General features: G+C 43.0%; 1 protein-coding gene across 1 annotated transcript in view; it reads left to right on the forward strand.

Moving 5' to 3' along the window:
• Positions 1–14,347, forward strand: part of DYDC1 (DPY30 domain containing 1) — a 43,241-nt gene that overhangs the window by 1,909 nt on the left and 26,985 nt on the right. Inside the window, exons 2-4 of the mRNA XM_064487990.1 lie at positions 2,362–2,582; positions 4,565–6,711; positions 6,839–6,970. The gene's annotated coding sequence lies outside the window, so the exon portion shown is untranslated. The remainder of the gene's footprint in view (positions 1–2,361; positions 2,583–4,564; positions 6,712–6,838; positions 6,971–14,347) is intronic.

A 14,347-nucleotide genomic window follows, 5' to 3' on the forward strand; every position in this document is an offset into this window, starting at 1 on the left:
TTGGGTATGAGTCCCCAGAGACTGATCATTAATTGCAGAACCACTCTGGGGTCATGGGTAGCAGAATCCTGAGGTGGGAGGCTCCCTGAGGTTTCAGCTGTGATATAATTACTAAATTCAAAAAGCCACAATTATATTTACACTCTTGTAGCATTCCAAAGCGCTGGACTTCAAAAGCCAGGCTGGATCTGATAGCTAATTAACACACTCCTCACACTCCCAATTTGTCTGAGAAGGCACAGGCTGAACTCATTAAAAAGCAGTCAGCAGACCAGAAGAATAAATTACGGGCAAATAGGCACAGGAAAACTTACTGAACTCAAGAATTAAAAACAAAAACACCAATCTGCCACATTTTAAAGAGAAAAGTAGTTCTGGTGTAAAGAATAACATGGAATAACCTAGATTTTTTAATATAAGGGAGTAGAAATTAAGGTTGACTAGGAGTTTTGTGACAACTTAGATAACTTAGAAATGTTACCCTCTAGACAGGGATGGAGAAACTGTTCTGGCCTTTATAAATCCCCTGGGGCAGGCAGAAATTGTTGCAAACAGGAGGCAGATGTGCATAAAGGCTTGTTATTCTTTGAGAGTCACAGCCACCTCTAGATTCAGCTAGCTTCATCTGCTCACTCAGCTGTGATGTGGGCCAGCAGCATAACATTATTTTTTTTAAGCTGATGGTCTTGCAGTGTGTCTGGACTCAGCGGGAACAGTTTGGGAAGCAGCTTGCATCAACATGAAAATAAAGTAAAAATGGGTGCTTGACTTCATTGTCTCAGGGCTTAATTCTCATTCCATGGATGTGTGAAAGTCAAATCAAGATCTGGAAACGTATACGAACCACAAAAAGAGATATGCACAGATCAGCTCCAAGTATCTTCCTACTTGCCAGTATCCCTAAATTCCACTCTTATTTTTAAAAAATATATAAAGATGCTCTACCTCCGCAATGTGCCTCACAGAGGCACAGAGCTTTTTCTAGAGTCCTCAGTAGACGCAACCAGTGGTTCACCAGGTAGATCAGTGACTGACTGGGCACTGGGCGGTGGGATAATTCTGTCCTCAGGCCAGGAAAGCAGGGCTGCCGTAAGTCATCTCTAATTGTCTTTTGTTCTATCCATTAACATGTATTCAGTTAGGAAGCTTTTAGTTTGTGAGTAACAGAAACCCAACTCAAACTGCCTTGAGATAATCCTTTGGTTCAGTAAAGTCATCAGCAATCCAGGTTCTCTTGCTTCTTTGTTGGTTCATGTTAAGGCTGGTTCCTCTTGTGGTCACAGGATGGCTTCCAAGATCCAGCTTGGGGAGGGGGCAGTTAGACTAAGGAGTGAACAAAGCCCAGAGCCTCACTCTGATTGGCCAGTCGCTGTGGCCAGGGTCTTGCTGTGCTCTGATTGGCCTACATCTGGGGTAGTGTCCATGTCATACATCATTGTGTGCACATGTAAAAGGAAAAATAGAGGTGAAATAAACATGTTAAGGTTTTCCTAAGACATCTTCACATCCAAAGTCCAAACTTTCTCTGTAGTTTTTGGACGCAGAATCACTGATATCTACATGCCACACAGTATTATCCTTTGGCTATTAGAAACACTGGTGAGGCAGCATTTCTTAAAAGTGCTCCACTGTTATCTTGTACTCAAAATCAGCAGGAAGTTTTGATAAATAGATGTTTTACCTCTTAATGGTAGTCTTTCAAAAGACATGGCTTGATGACACCGACCTCTCATTGCCTTGAAATTTCTTTTATCTATTTCCAGAGATTGGGAAATTTTCCATTGCATTACAGTCCTTATGCCTGGGTCTTGTAGTGAAACATAATAGACTTCATATGTGTGTGTAGGGAGGTGGGGGGGTAGCTTTGTTTCTTAGTTCTATTGACCTCTCAGTTGTTGCTTTGCAAGAAAGCAGCAAAATGAAGTCATTCCTCTGATGACAAAATTTCCTTTACTAATATAAACTTATGTTCCACTTGCTGTTTCCATGAATGTCTGCATTCACAGTAACTTTTTCATTTTAGAACCAAATCGTAATGTAACCTCTTAGAAGATTTTTATGCAGCAATTAAACTCAACTCACGGAATATAAACAATTTGCGCTTGTAACTGAATGCAGCTTATCTAATACACAATCCCAAGTTTTATAAGGAAACATAAATGTCTGAGAGTAGTTGTAAAAGTTACATGAAAGAACAATGAGATAAAATTTGCCATACCAAACATCAAAATACACTATAAAGTCATTGTAATTCAAATTAATATGGTATTTTCTAAAAACTCTGCTTCATCTATAGTTATGTTCCATTTCTCAAACCTGGTACCAATTTCCTTCTCTTTTTTTTTTTTTTTTTTTTGCTAGACACTACGATACTGGTGAGCTTCTGGTCGCCAATATTCTGTGCCTATTTTCAGACATCCCTGCTGGAAAAGTAACCCTTCATGACGGCACAGTTAGAGGATGACCGGGAGCCCTGAGTTTGGTACATTCTTAGACTCTGCCCTATGCGCTCTTCCCTTGGCTAATTTTAATCAGTATCCTTTCCTTATCATGAAATAAAACTATCAGCATAACAGCATTCGGTGAGTTCTACGAGTTCTTCTAGTGAATTTATTAAACCGAAGTGTGGTCTCAGGGACCTCAAGTGCAGCTGAGGTCAAAAGTGAGGGTACGCTTGTGGACTGTGCTTCCTCTCTCCTCACTGTCCGTGGTGGGCATCTGTGTTATGCTGGCATAGTTAAACCAGTTAAGAACTTTTCTATTGACTCTGTTTATTAAAGTTTATTTTTTTCCTGAAACATTATCCATTTCAACTAAGTTTTAAGATGGACCTATTTAAAGTTCTTCCCTAATGATTTTCTAAAAGCTCTGCTTTTCCTGTAGTGATCCCCTATTTCTCAGTTGTGTTATCACTTTCTTTCTCACCATTTTTGCTTGAATTAAAAAAAAGTTTTGTCAGCTTCAGTAAAGTACAATTTTTTATTAAATTATAATTGAGGTAAAATTCACCAATTTTGACTGTTGTATTGAAAAGTTGGGACACCCATAGACACAGTCTCATGACCCTGTGTGGTCAGTTCCTTCTCCAGACCCCCAGCCAAGGGAGATCGCTGATCTGATTTCTACCACTCTGGGTTTGCTTTGCTGTAGAAGCTCAGGCAAATGGAATCATGCCATATGTAGTATTTTGTCTGGCTTCTTTCACTTAGAATAATGCTTTTGAGATTCTTCCATCACCAGTAATTCAGTCCTTCTTATTGCTAAGAAGTAGTCTATTGTATCGATATGCCGAATTTTGTTTATCCATTCACCAGTTGATGGACATAATTGTTTTTTTTCTAGCTTTTTGGCAGTTACGGATAAAGCTGCTGGGAACATTTGTATGCAACCTCTGTTTGAACATATGTTGTCATTTCTCTTGAATCAGTGTTTCTGAGTGATCATGGATGTCTAACTTGATAAGACACTCTCAAACTGTTTTCCAAAGTGTCTGTCTGATTTTCATTCCCACCAGCAACGTATGAGTTCCAATTGCTCTGCATCCTCACCAATATTCGGTATTGTCAGTCATCCCCTGTGGCTTCCTCCACTGACAGCACACTTGTCATTAGGCCCTGAAGCCACTCTCAATGCTTTAGGGCATATGGTTCCCTTTCTACAAAGATCCTGCCACAATCCAGGGACAGAGAGGGTTCAGGCCCTCCAGCATGTCAGGTAACCCTAATCCCATCTCTTTTGTTAGTCTTAAAAATCTCAACATCCCCACAGGCCTGGCTTCTCCAGCCTCTCCTTTGCCCTAAGCATTGGCTTGTTTCTCCTTCCCAAGGGGATGCTCTAGTGTCACTCTGCTCCGCTAGCTGGAAACAGAAAATGTACTCCTCACCCACTGTTCCCAAGAGCTGACCTCTTCAGATTCCCTGTTCCTGATGAACAGGAAGGAACAGCTGACATCAAATGTGTCTCTAACCCTATCTGTATTCCAGTTCTGGTCCTGTCTCTCTGTGCCTACACCTGGCTATGTGTAGGTCTGTATTGACACACACTGACACTATATATTCATAGAACAAGGTCTAGAGAGAAACACTGCAAATTGATAATGAAAGTTACATTTTGGGAAGGAGGAAGTGCTGGCGTAAAAGATGAGAGGAAGACTTACTTTTCAATGTGTAGATTCATGTTGACATTTTAAAAGCAATATAATTAAAACTAAAAGCAATATAATTAAAAAGACAATAGCTAGAATGCTAAAAATAAGTTTCCTCACACTCCATGTTTTGGGCATCCCCCTGCTCTGGGAGTTCTCTGTAGTTCTTCCCAGCTCTGCCTATCTCTCATTGAATTATTAATTATTATTTTGAAAAGTCGTCTACACTTTCTGGAGGCTGGAGAGACACTGAGAGCTCTCAGACAAAGAATAATCTGTCTAGCAAGACAAGGCTGCTCCATATTCATTAGAGGCTCTCCCAAGAGACTCAATTTCATTCTAAAAATGTTTAGAAGGAAGAGCATCCCGGAGAGAGCCTAAGTTTGCCTAACACTGTCTAATTTCTGTCTCTTTTCCTAGTGTCCCAGATAGAAGAGCCTTGGTTGGGATGATAAGAAGCGTTGCCTTCCAAACCACAGGTAACCTGCTTTGGACAAGATCAGGCTGCCACCAGCCAGTCCTTCTGAGAGAAGACGGCAGTTTCCTCCCTGTCTGTTGTCGCCTGGCCTCATGTTCTCTTGCTGACATCTCCAAGTGTCAACAGCTTCCCCTTGGTGGCGGGCTGCCAGGACACCCAGGGACCTGGTTGGAGCCCGTGGTTGCTGCAGCCCAGGAACATTAGTGAGCTGCAGGTCAGTGGCAGGGCTGCTGCAGGAAGGGGCCAAGAGGTAGGCATTCTCTGCACTCTCCTCAGCTTCACTGGAGGAAACGTCCCATCAAAGCTGGCAAGATCTCCTCTTTGGTGACTGAGCACCTCCTCCCCGATTTTGCCATGAATGCGGTACCTGTGCCTCCAGTGAATCAGCACCTGTTCTCCATCCTTGGTTCTGGGCACACAGCCACATGGTGAGAGCTGTGGCTTCTCTCTGGTCAGACACCGTGGGGAGCCAGGGAGCCAGGGAATGGGACCAGGTCCGCCCAGGGCTCCTGACAGGGGTACCATGACCCTGTTCTGCAGTTCTCACACTTCATTAAGAGGTCTTCCCATGTCTCAGTCAATCGCATGTGCTGTCTGTTATTCAGCCCTACTGCCATTCTCACACATTTCTGAACATCAGGATACCTTTGTGTGTGTGCTGTTCCCCCCAGCCTAGACTGCCCTTCCTTAGGCTTTTCTACCTATAAAACTCCTCATCCTTCACCACCCAGGTCAAATGTCTGTGTGATGCTTTTCCTCACATGGGAGTTAGTCCTGCTCTCCTGGGTTTCCCTCGGGTTGTTCCTACTTCTGTTCCCACACCACCTACCTCTCTCTGCCTCCTCCACTGGACGAGGCCCTCAAGGCTCGAGAAAGACAGGGTCCTGGCAACTGTTTTTCAGAAGAATGGCTTGGCTCCCCCCATAGCATCCTGAAATAGGAATTCTGATTGTGGCAATGAACCCAGAGAGAGAGAGACGTTTCAATGAATCAGCCAGGTTTCACTACAGTTTTCTCTAAAGAGGATTCTGTGATTAGTGACTGAAGGTTCTTCTGCACCCCTGCCAGCAGGCACTCCTACACCGAAACGTTAGTCATCTAACACCCGCCCACCACCCCACCGAGTCATCGTGCTGAAGGCACGGGTTCCAGTATTGAAAGGAACATGCCTGCCAACCTGATCCTTGGCCAGACCTTTCAACCATGCTACTAAGGAGAGAAAAGCAAACTTTTCTTTCAAAGGAAAGTGTATGGATCCTAAATGTTTTCCCCTGGAGGTGGACTGAATTTGAAGAATGCTTTTCTGCACATCTGGCATATAATTTCCCATATTTCGCAACAAGTCAATGCATATATCATCCAGCAAGTGATTTATATGAATAGATACCCATTATCTCTGCTGAAAGGGGTTTCTAGGTAATGTTATGACTGAAGTTCATAATGAGGCTACAGAATGCCAGGACTTTCTCTGCAAGGCCCCGATTTATGGCTGTTCTGGTGATACAGCTTTAGGACTTTGTTGAGTGCCAAAATCTTAGCTCTAAGTGTCCAGACTTGCCAAATTAATGTCACCCTGCAGCACCCAAAGTGTTCATTTCAATTTGTTCACTCTTCAAGAAGCTCCATGTTTGTTTAAAGAAAGCAGTAATAAAACATGTAACTGAATTGATTGCATCTTAAACCTGAGAGTCAAGTTGGGTCTCGAAAAGATATTTGCACACCCGTGTTCATAGCAGCATTATTCACAGTGGCCAAGAGGTGCAAGCAACCAAATGTCTGTCAGCTGGTGACTGGTTAAACAAAATGTGGCATATATACACAATGTTCAGCCTTAAAAAAGGAAGGAAGTCCTGTTACATGCTACAACATGGATGAACCATGAGGACATTATACTAAGGGAAATAAGCCAGCCGCAAAAAGACAAACACTGTATGATTCCACTTGTACAATGGATCTAAAGTGGTCAAACTCACGGAAAGAGAAAAATAGAAGGGTGGCTACTGGAAGGTGGGTGGACATGGGAGTTCTTGTTTAATGGAGTTTCAGTTTTGCAAGGGAAGAAAGTTCTGGAGCTCTGTTGCACAACAATGTGAGTATACTTAATCCTACTGAACCTTGTTGTACTTGAAAATGGTTAAGGCGGTAAATTTTATGTTATGCTTTTTTTTTTAACCACAAAATTACAATAGCAAAACAAAACCCCAATGTCTCTTCAGGATCACCTTGTCTGTCTACTATTTTACAAATGGCACAGGGATTTGCCCAAGGTCATCATCCGTATTCAAGGAGACTTGACTCAGGGTTGGATGCTGTTCGTGCTCCAGCAGCCTGACTCTCCGGTAGTTCTGGTGAGTTTCCCCTCCTCCTTCCTCAGGGAAAGGGGGAGCCCAGGGCCCCCTGTGATGCTCCCAAGCAAAGCCAGGGCAGCAGGGGAAGCCCTGCAAGGCACTAAATTCTCATCAGCTCCCCTCTCTTCTCATCAGCCTCCTGGGTAGCTCATTTTTACTGGGAACAAATATGTATAAACATGGAAACAAGTCAAGTGGTCCTTGGGTTCTACCGATGACAGAAATGCAGACTGTTGCTAAAGAATGGCAGAGTGAACACACCCAGCCCCGGGAAGACTTCCTGTGCCCTGGACCTGGAGTAACACTGGATCCAGATCCACATATGAATAGAATCATTTACCAGATGGACACATGGTGTGTGCCTCTGTCTTACTTCGCACTTCTCCCTTCTAGAGCATCTTCTCCAAATCCCACCAAGGCCCGGATCAAATCCACCTCATTCTTGAAGACTTCATTGACCCTCCCAGCAGGAAAGTCTCTGTGCTAGAGGTTGCTTTGTGTCACTCTGGGCTACATGGTAGCTGTAAAGATACTGTGTTACAGACGGGCCTTACTGAAGGTGTCCTCAGGGGTGGTCACGGAATGCAGGAGGCTCCAGGACCTGACATAGTGCCTAGTCTTTCTCTGGCAGTTTGGAAAACTCTCTGAGCAGGTCTCACCGCCCCTCTTTTCACAGGGCATCCGTGAGACCTCAGGGAGGTACCTATATGACTCAGTTTGTCAGCTACGGCAGCCCTTGGAGAAGAAGGAAGCTTTCTTGAGGCTGTTGCATGGTTGCTCCTGGCTGGCTGTGTTCCCATTTACCCAGTAAAAGCAACCCTGGGTGGTGGCTCCCTCTGTACCTTTTGGGTCCATGGGTCTGACCTTTGCCTCTCTATGCCCTGCTTGTGTTTTGATCCAAAGGTGTTGAGGCTAATTCTCCTTTCCTATGTTCACAGCAACTTCTCCTGCCTTGGATTCTCTTAGGACTTGTGGTTCCTCTCTTGGGCCATGATTCCAGTCAGTCTTGTGTGATTACTATGTGGTATATGATTTGCTCCTCTGTTGGATTAGACGCTCCTTCAGGGCAAGGATGATGGTGAATCGATCTCTCTACTGTGCGCAGAGCCAAGATGGTGCCTGGCTCACACTTGGTACCTAGTGGTTTTGTGTTAATTGTTATAATAGGTAGATAATAACTACCAATTACCATGTGTTCATGATCTGACTGGCCCAGTGCTAAGTGCGTGACATACATTATCTCAGGTAATCCTTACATTAGTTCTGTAAAAAAAGCATTTCGATCCTCCACTTAAAGATGAGCACTGGAGGCTTAGAGAGGATAAGTGACTTGGCCAAGGTCATAGATCTGGGGCTTTAATTCATCTCCACGTGACTGGATAGGTGCATGGATGGCCAAGTGAAACATACATACGGACTCAGCATTGCATTTACAAAATTTCCACCTCACACTTAAAACCAGTCCCACAGACCCGAGGACAGCTGGCTCCCCCCGGATAAGGTGACCCAGCACCATGACATCAGCTGCCTGTTTGGGTGCTGCCGTCGGTCCAGACCCAGGCTGGGGCCGCCAAATTTATAAGATCCTGAACCATACAAGATCATCTGCACCATGGCCTCCGTCCTTCCTCTAGCTTCATCTTCGTGGTTGACTCAGCTTACTCTGTGAGCTCCGGGAGGGCAGGGACTCGACCTCACCTGGGACGGTGCCTGCACCTGGGCGGCGCTCAGTAAATAACCATCATTATTTTCCAGTTGCTCCTTGGTGTATTTGCTCCTTCTTAGCATAATGAATGAGAAATAAAGAGACTAAAGCAGGGGCATTTTACACAAAATTAAGTGCTAAACAGATCTGCATGAAAACGAACGCAAAAAGGAAATGTTTTCTGCAATCTGTGGAAAGATCTGTCTGACTAGGCTTGGCTTTTTGTATACAAAGGGTAGACATGTGGCCCTGATCAGGATCCCCTGCTGAAAGTTCTGAAATTATCAACAATCTGTCTTTTCAGAGGAAATTTTGTGAAGTGCTGGTGACACCACATGGCTGTGAGAGGAAACACAGTCCGGGACTTTTTGTTGTAGAGAGAAAAATGATGGAGGGGGTGGGGGGAGCTACAGGGAACCCCCAAGTTTCACAAATGCAGGTTGAGAATTATGTGGGTCTAACACAACAGCGGCAGCAGCAGAGATAACAGCATCCCAGCACCTGCTGTTACTGAGGGTTTCCTGTGTTCCAGGCACACTAGTCTAGATGCTTTATGTGAATTAACTCATTTAGGCAACACAGAGGGTAGTGGAGGTTGGAGGTAGATGTTCCCTGAGTGGAATAACTAGAGACTGACTTCTTGAGTGTGAGACCCCCCCCCCAAAAGACTATGCCTGGAAGAAAAGAGATAAAGCATTTAGCTAATGATGATTATATTAGTGATCATTATACTAGCCATGGGCAATGGGTAATGGCAGTTACAAAGGACATTTTAATAATAATCACCAGAAGGGCAGTGTTTTGACAAGAGAGCAGTTTCACCTGGGTTCTTCTGGCATTTCAGTGGAGTGATAGTTTATTTAGGATTATGTTCAGAGAGCTAGGTAATCAGCTAAATGAAGGCTGTGGTAGCATCTCCCATCTCCTTCCATGAGCCTGACTTTCCCACCAAATTGCAGGTGGAGAAGCTGAAACCAAGAACCTGAAGACCTGCTGAGCCTCTGACAAGTACCGACAGGTTCAGGAGACCAGGGAGAAAAGAAAGTCCCAGACAGTGTGACATTTAATACATTCACCCTGCCCAGCAGAGAAATGTGAGCCCAAGACTAGCAGGCACCTAACAATCTCAGCAACCAGAGAGGTCACTTTTCCTCCTGGTGAAGCAAGTAATCCAAAGAGTGCACTCCATCACTGTCCCATCTGGAGGCTGGTCCGGAAGAATTCTCTTGAAACACAAAGACTGGGAAGTAAGCATACCATCTAGCAGTCACAGTGAAAGCTCAAGTTTAAATGTACATTTCACACTTGAAAAAAAATGGAGCCTCTCAGGTTCATATTGACGAATTTTACTTTAAAAAATTTTTATTTTCCCGATGGAGAAAATAGCTTTCTTTCTTTCTAATTCTATAGAAGATTCATGATTATTATAAAGACGTTTAAGTGATATAGGAAAGAATAACAAAATATAAATTCAGTAGTATTCCTATCACTCAAATGAACTTAATTCTATATATTTCTCTATGCAAAGACACACACACACCTGCCCTAAGTTAATATATTTGCTACACCAACACATCTTTCTACATTATTGCTTTTAATGGCTGCATAAGAGTCATAGTGCAATGTTTCCACGATGAATTCCAGTAATGCCTTTTGTTCCATCTATTTATCCAGCTCTGAAATCCACAAGAAATTAAGTACCAAATCAACGTACTCTTTTCGTAATCAGCTCAAAAATTTTGTCAGTCTGTGTTTTGCTTTTGTTTTGTCAAGTTTTTTGGGAAATGTTCGTATTTTTGTTTCAGGAAACGGTTAGATGCTAAACAGCTTGGAATCTGGGATAGAATACCGCAAGATTCTGGGGTTCATTGAGTCAGTTACATAAAACAAAACTGTTGGAAAGTTGGGCAGTTCAGAAACCTGGAGCTGCTCTCCTGCCCACCTACCCTTGTCTCTCTGATACTGCCCCCTGGTGGTGGTGGTGGGCAAGGCTGGGCTCAGCAACCTCCAGTCCTGTCTGTACTTTCCTCCTTTTCCCCTTCCTTTGGATACTTGGAGGGCACTACTTAGGCAGGAGGAAGAACTATTAAAAAGGAGAGAAGCTTTCTTTTTAGTCATGTAGATTCTAAGTCTAATAAAATAGTTTTGGAGTAAGGAGAAGAAATTGACCCTTTTTTTTTTACAGCATTGTTTAAATCCCTTTTCTCCCACATCTCTCTCAGTCTCTGTCTCTCTGTCTGTCTCTCTGTCTCTCTCTCTCTCACACACACACACACGTATTCATACCCGTACAAAAATCACATGATCATCTAGCTGTACAATACTCTCCCTATTGGTGGACATTCTTACTGCTTTGGGTTTTTCACTTTTATAAACCAGTTTTGATGAACCGCTCTGTACGTACATCTTTAAACAGCCTCATAAATTTAAAAGCTTTTTCATGTCTTACCTCCTTTGTGGGAGAAGAGGGGCTGCCATCAGAAGCTGGAAAAGCTCTTTCCAAAGAGAATTCTTCCAGACTGGAGGCGACAGTAACCTGCTTTCAGGACCAGGTGAAAACAGGTGGCGTAAAGTGGCAAGAGGTCCACTTCTGCCAGAACGGCCCACAGCGCAGGCCTCCGCCTCTGGACAATGTGGTGCTGCTTTAGCCCTTCGAGGGTGAGCAGTGCAGCCACGGAGGTGCGAGGCAGCGGTGACTACGTGGCAGCAGAAACCTTCAAACCACCTCTCAGAGAGTGGAGGCCTGGGGGGCAAATTCACTGAGTGGGAGAGGCATTACATGGTGTCCCGTGTGACCTCACGTGATGAATCCGCTAGGGATGACAAACATCATCTAGGGAAAACTCTGAATTAATAGGTGGAATAAGACCTTAAAATATGCATCATCACTCTTACTGTAATGGTTTTCAGAGGCCAGTGTTAAGCTGGAGAGATATGGCCAATAACTGCTGTTCACTGAGCACTTGAATTTCCACTTGCCTCATGGAAATCCCCCCAAAAACTTTACATAGTAAAGCTTATTAGTATCCTAACTTTAGTGGGGGAAGGCACGTGGGGCACTGAGCAGTTAAGTAACTTGCTCATGGCCATTCAGCCGGTAAGTGCCAGGGCTTGGATCTGCACCCAGGGCTTGTGGAGGCCAAAATTCTCGCTCTTAATCCTTAGGTTATGCTGCTTGCTTTTCAATTAATTCACTTGAGGTGAAAGTCAAGTAGAAATTGACCAATCTTATCATCAATTAAAATTTTTTTATTAAAGTATAGTTGATTTATAATATTGTGTTAGTTTCTGGTGTACAGCATAGTGACTCAGTTATACATTTATATATATTCTTCTTCATTATAGATTATTACAAGCTATTGAATGCAGTGCCCTGTGCTGTACAGTAGGACTTTGTTGTTTATCTATTTTGTTTATAGTAGTTTGTATCTGCTGATCCCAAACTCCTATCTCTGTCCCCCCCTTTGGTAACCATAAGTTTGTTTTCTATGTCTGTGAGTCATCTTCTATTTTGTAAATAAGTTCATTTGTCTCATTTTTTTAGATTCCACTTGTAAGTGATATCATATGATATTTGTCTTTCTCTGTCTGACTTACTTCATTTAGTATGATAATCTCTAGATCCAAGCATGTTGCGGCAAATGGCGTTATTACATTCTTTTTATGGCTGTGTAGTATTCCATTGTATACATATACTACATCTTCTTTATCCAGTCATCTGTCCATGGACATTTAGGTTGCTTCCATGTCTTGGCTATTATAAATAGTGCTACTATGAACATTGGGGTACATGTATCTTTTCAAATTAGAGTGTCCTCCAGATATATGCCAGGGATTGCTGGATGTATGGTAGCTCTATTTTTAGTTTTTTAAGTAATCTCCATACTGTTTTCCATAGTAGCTGCACCAAATTACATTCCCACCAACACTGTAGGAGGGTTCCCTTTTCTCCACACCCTTTCCAGCATTTATCATTTGTGGACTTTTTAATGATGGCCATTCTGACTGGTGTGAGGTGATACCTCATTGTAGTTTTGATTTACATTTCTCTGATAATTAGCAATATTGAGCATCTTTTTGTGTGCCATTTGTATGTCTTTATTGGAGAAACATCTGTTTAGGTCTTCTGCGCATTCTTTGGATTACTTTATCATCAATTCTTTGTTTTTATTTTGTCTCCGTTATTCATTGAGCTAAGGGGCTATGCTCCTCTCATTTATCCATCAGGTACCAATGCAGTCATTTGTCTTTTTCTTCTGGTGTTTAAGTATTTGATGAATCTTTTGACCTGATATTTTACTATATTTTTGGTGGAAAATCTCTTGAGAAATAGCTTTGGAGATAATTTCACCATCAGTTTTTGTGTCTAAGGGATATCCCTCAACCATGGTGGAAAAGTTATAAAATAACCACTTTCAAAAAGGAATTTCACTCAGACTGGTGGTACGGTAACAGGAGCAATTCAGTTTTGATGAACAGCCTCCAGGGTATTTGCCTCTTGTGATGACACTTCTTTTAGCTCTTCTTAATGGTGTCTGTTAACCAGCTTTACCTCCAATATCTTTACCACCAAAAACTGGTGGCAGTTCGGTAAACATCCCCTCTGACGTGCTGTCTTGTCTCTGAAGGAAGAAACACCGTGGGAACTTTACTACTTTTAGACGGAAAGTCTTTGGGAGTCATTTCTTGGGTCACTTCATCCTGACTGACCTCACTCCTGGATGCTGTGACTTTCATTTCTGTTTGCTGAGAGGTACCATCTTTGCTACTCTTAGTCTGGAGTTAGCTCTTGTGAAAACTTCTGAAAAGATTCTTCTTGAAGCCCTAAAGGTAAGCAAATTAACCTTGAAGTGGAGAAAATCTTCATGCCTTCAAGGCTATTCAGAAATGGGTCATAGACTACAGAGGGAAGAGCTGCTGAAGCTGTAACGTGGGTGACCCTGACTGCCGGGTTTGCGCTACAAGATGACATCGGGGCACTACTGGCCTGGATTGGCTTCACCTTGGCCATCTCTTCTTCCTGAAAAGAAATTAGTGGAGAGAATGGAGTTCGCCTCAGTAGAGGTAATTTCTGCAGGGGAGAATGGGCCGAGCTCGTCTTTCTGATGGGCTACAAGCACATGGCATTGCGAGCTCAGTTCTCAGCTCAGCCTTGCTCCAAACTGCTCCTGATTCCTAAGACATTTTGTCTTGGCTACTTTTTCTGAAGATTTTCTTCCTTCGGATAGTGTTTGCCAGGGAACTTGCCTGAGTTGGATCCTCTCCATAGATTTTCTGACAGCATTTGCTGGGGAGAATTCCCTGGCTCAAAGCATGCCTTTGTTCCTCTCCTGAAGGATTGCTCGCAAGGTTTTTATCCTGACTAACCGTATGCTTGAATATCTTTATCTCCAGATGGCATTATCTGACTAGACTTACATCCTATTATTTGTGATGACATTTGCTGAGAAATTTGTTCTTTATTTAAGGGTTTTTTTTGTTTTTTTGTTTTTTTGTTTTTTTTGGTTTGGTAGCTTTACCCATGACAGTGACATTTCTTTGATGTTTTGTTTTGAAGGGATCTGGTGATAGGTACCAATGTGCCCAAACACATGATCTCAGGGCTATTACCCTGAAGCACCTCTTAGGTAAACCTGGCTACTTCTGGAGAGTAATCCGAACAACCCCTGCCC

Source organism: Camelus dromedarius, chromosome 8, assembly GCF_036321535.1.
Source record: "Camelus dromedarius isolate mCamDro1 chromosome 8, mCamDro1.pat, whole genome shotgun sequence".
NCBI lineage: Eukaryota > Metazoa > Chordata > Mammalia > Artiodactyla > Camelidae > Camelus > Camelus dromedarius.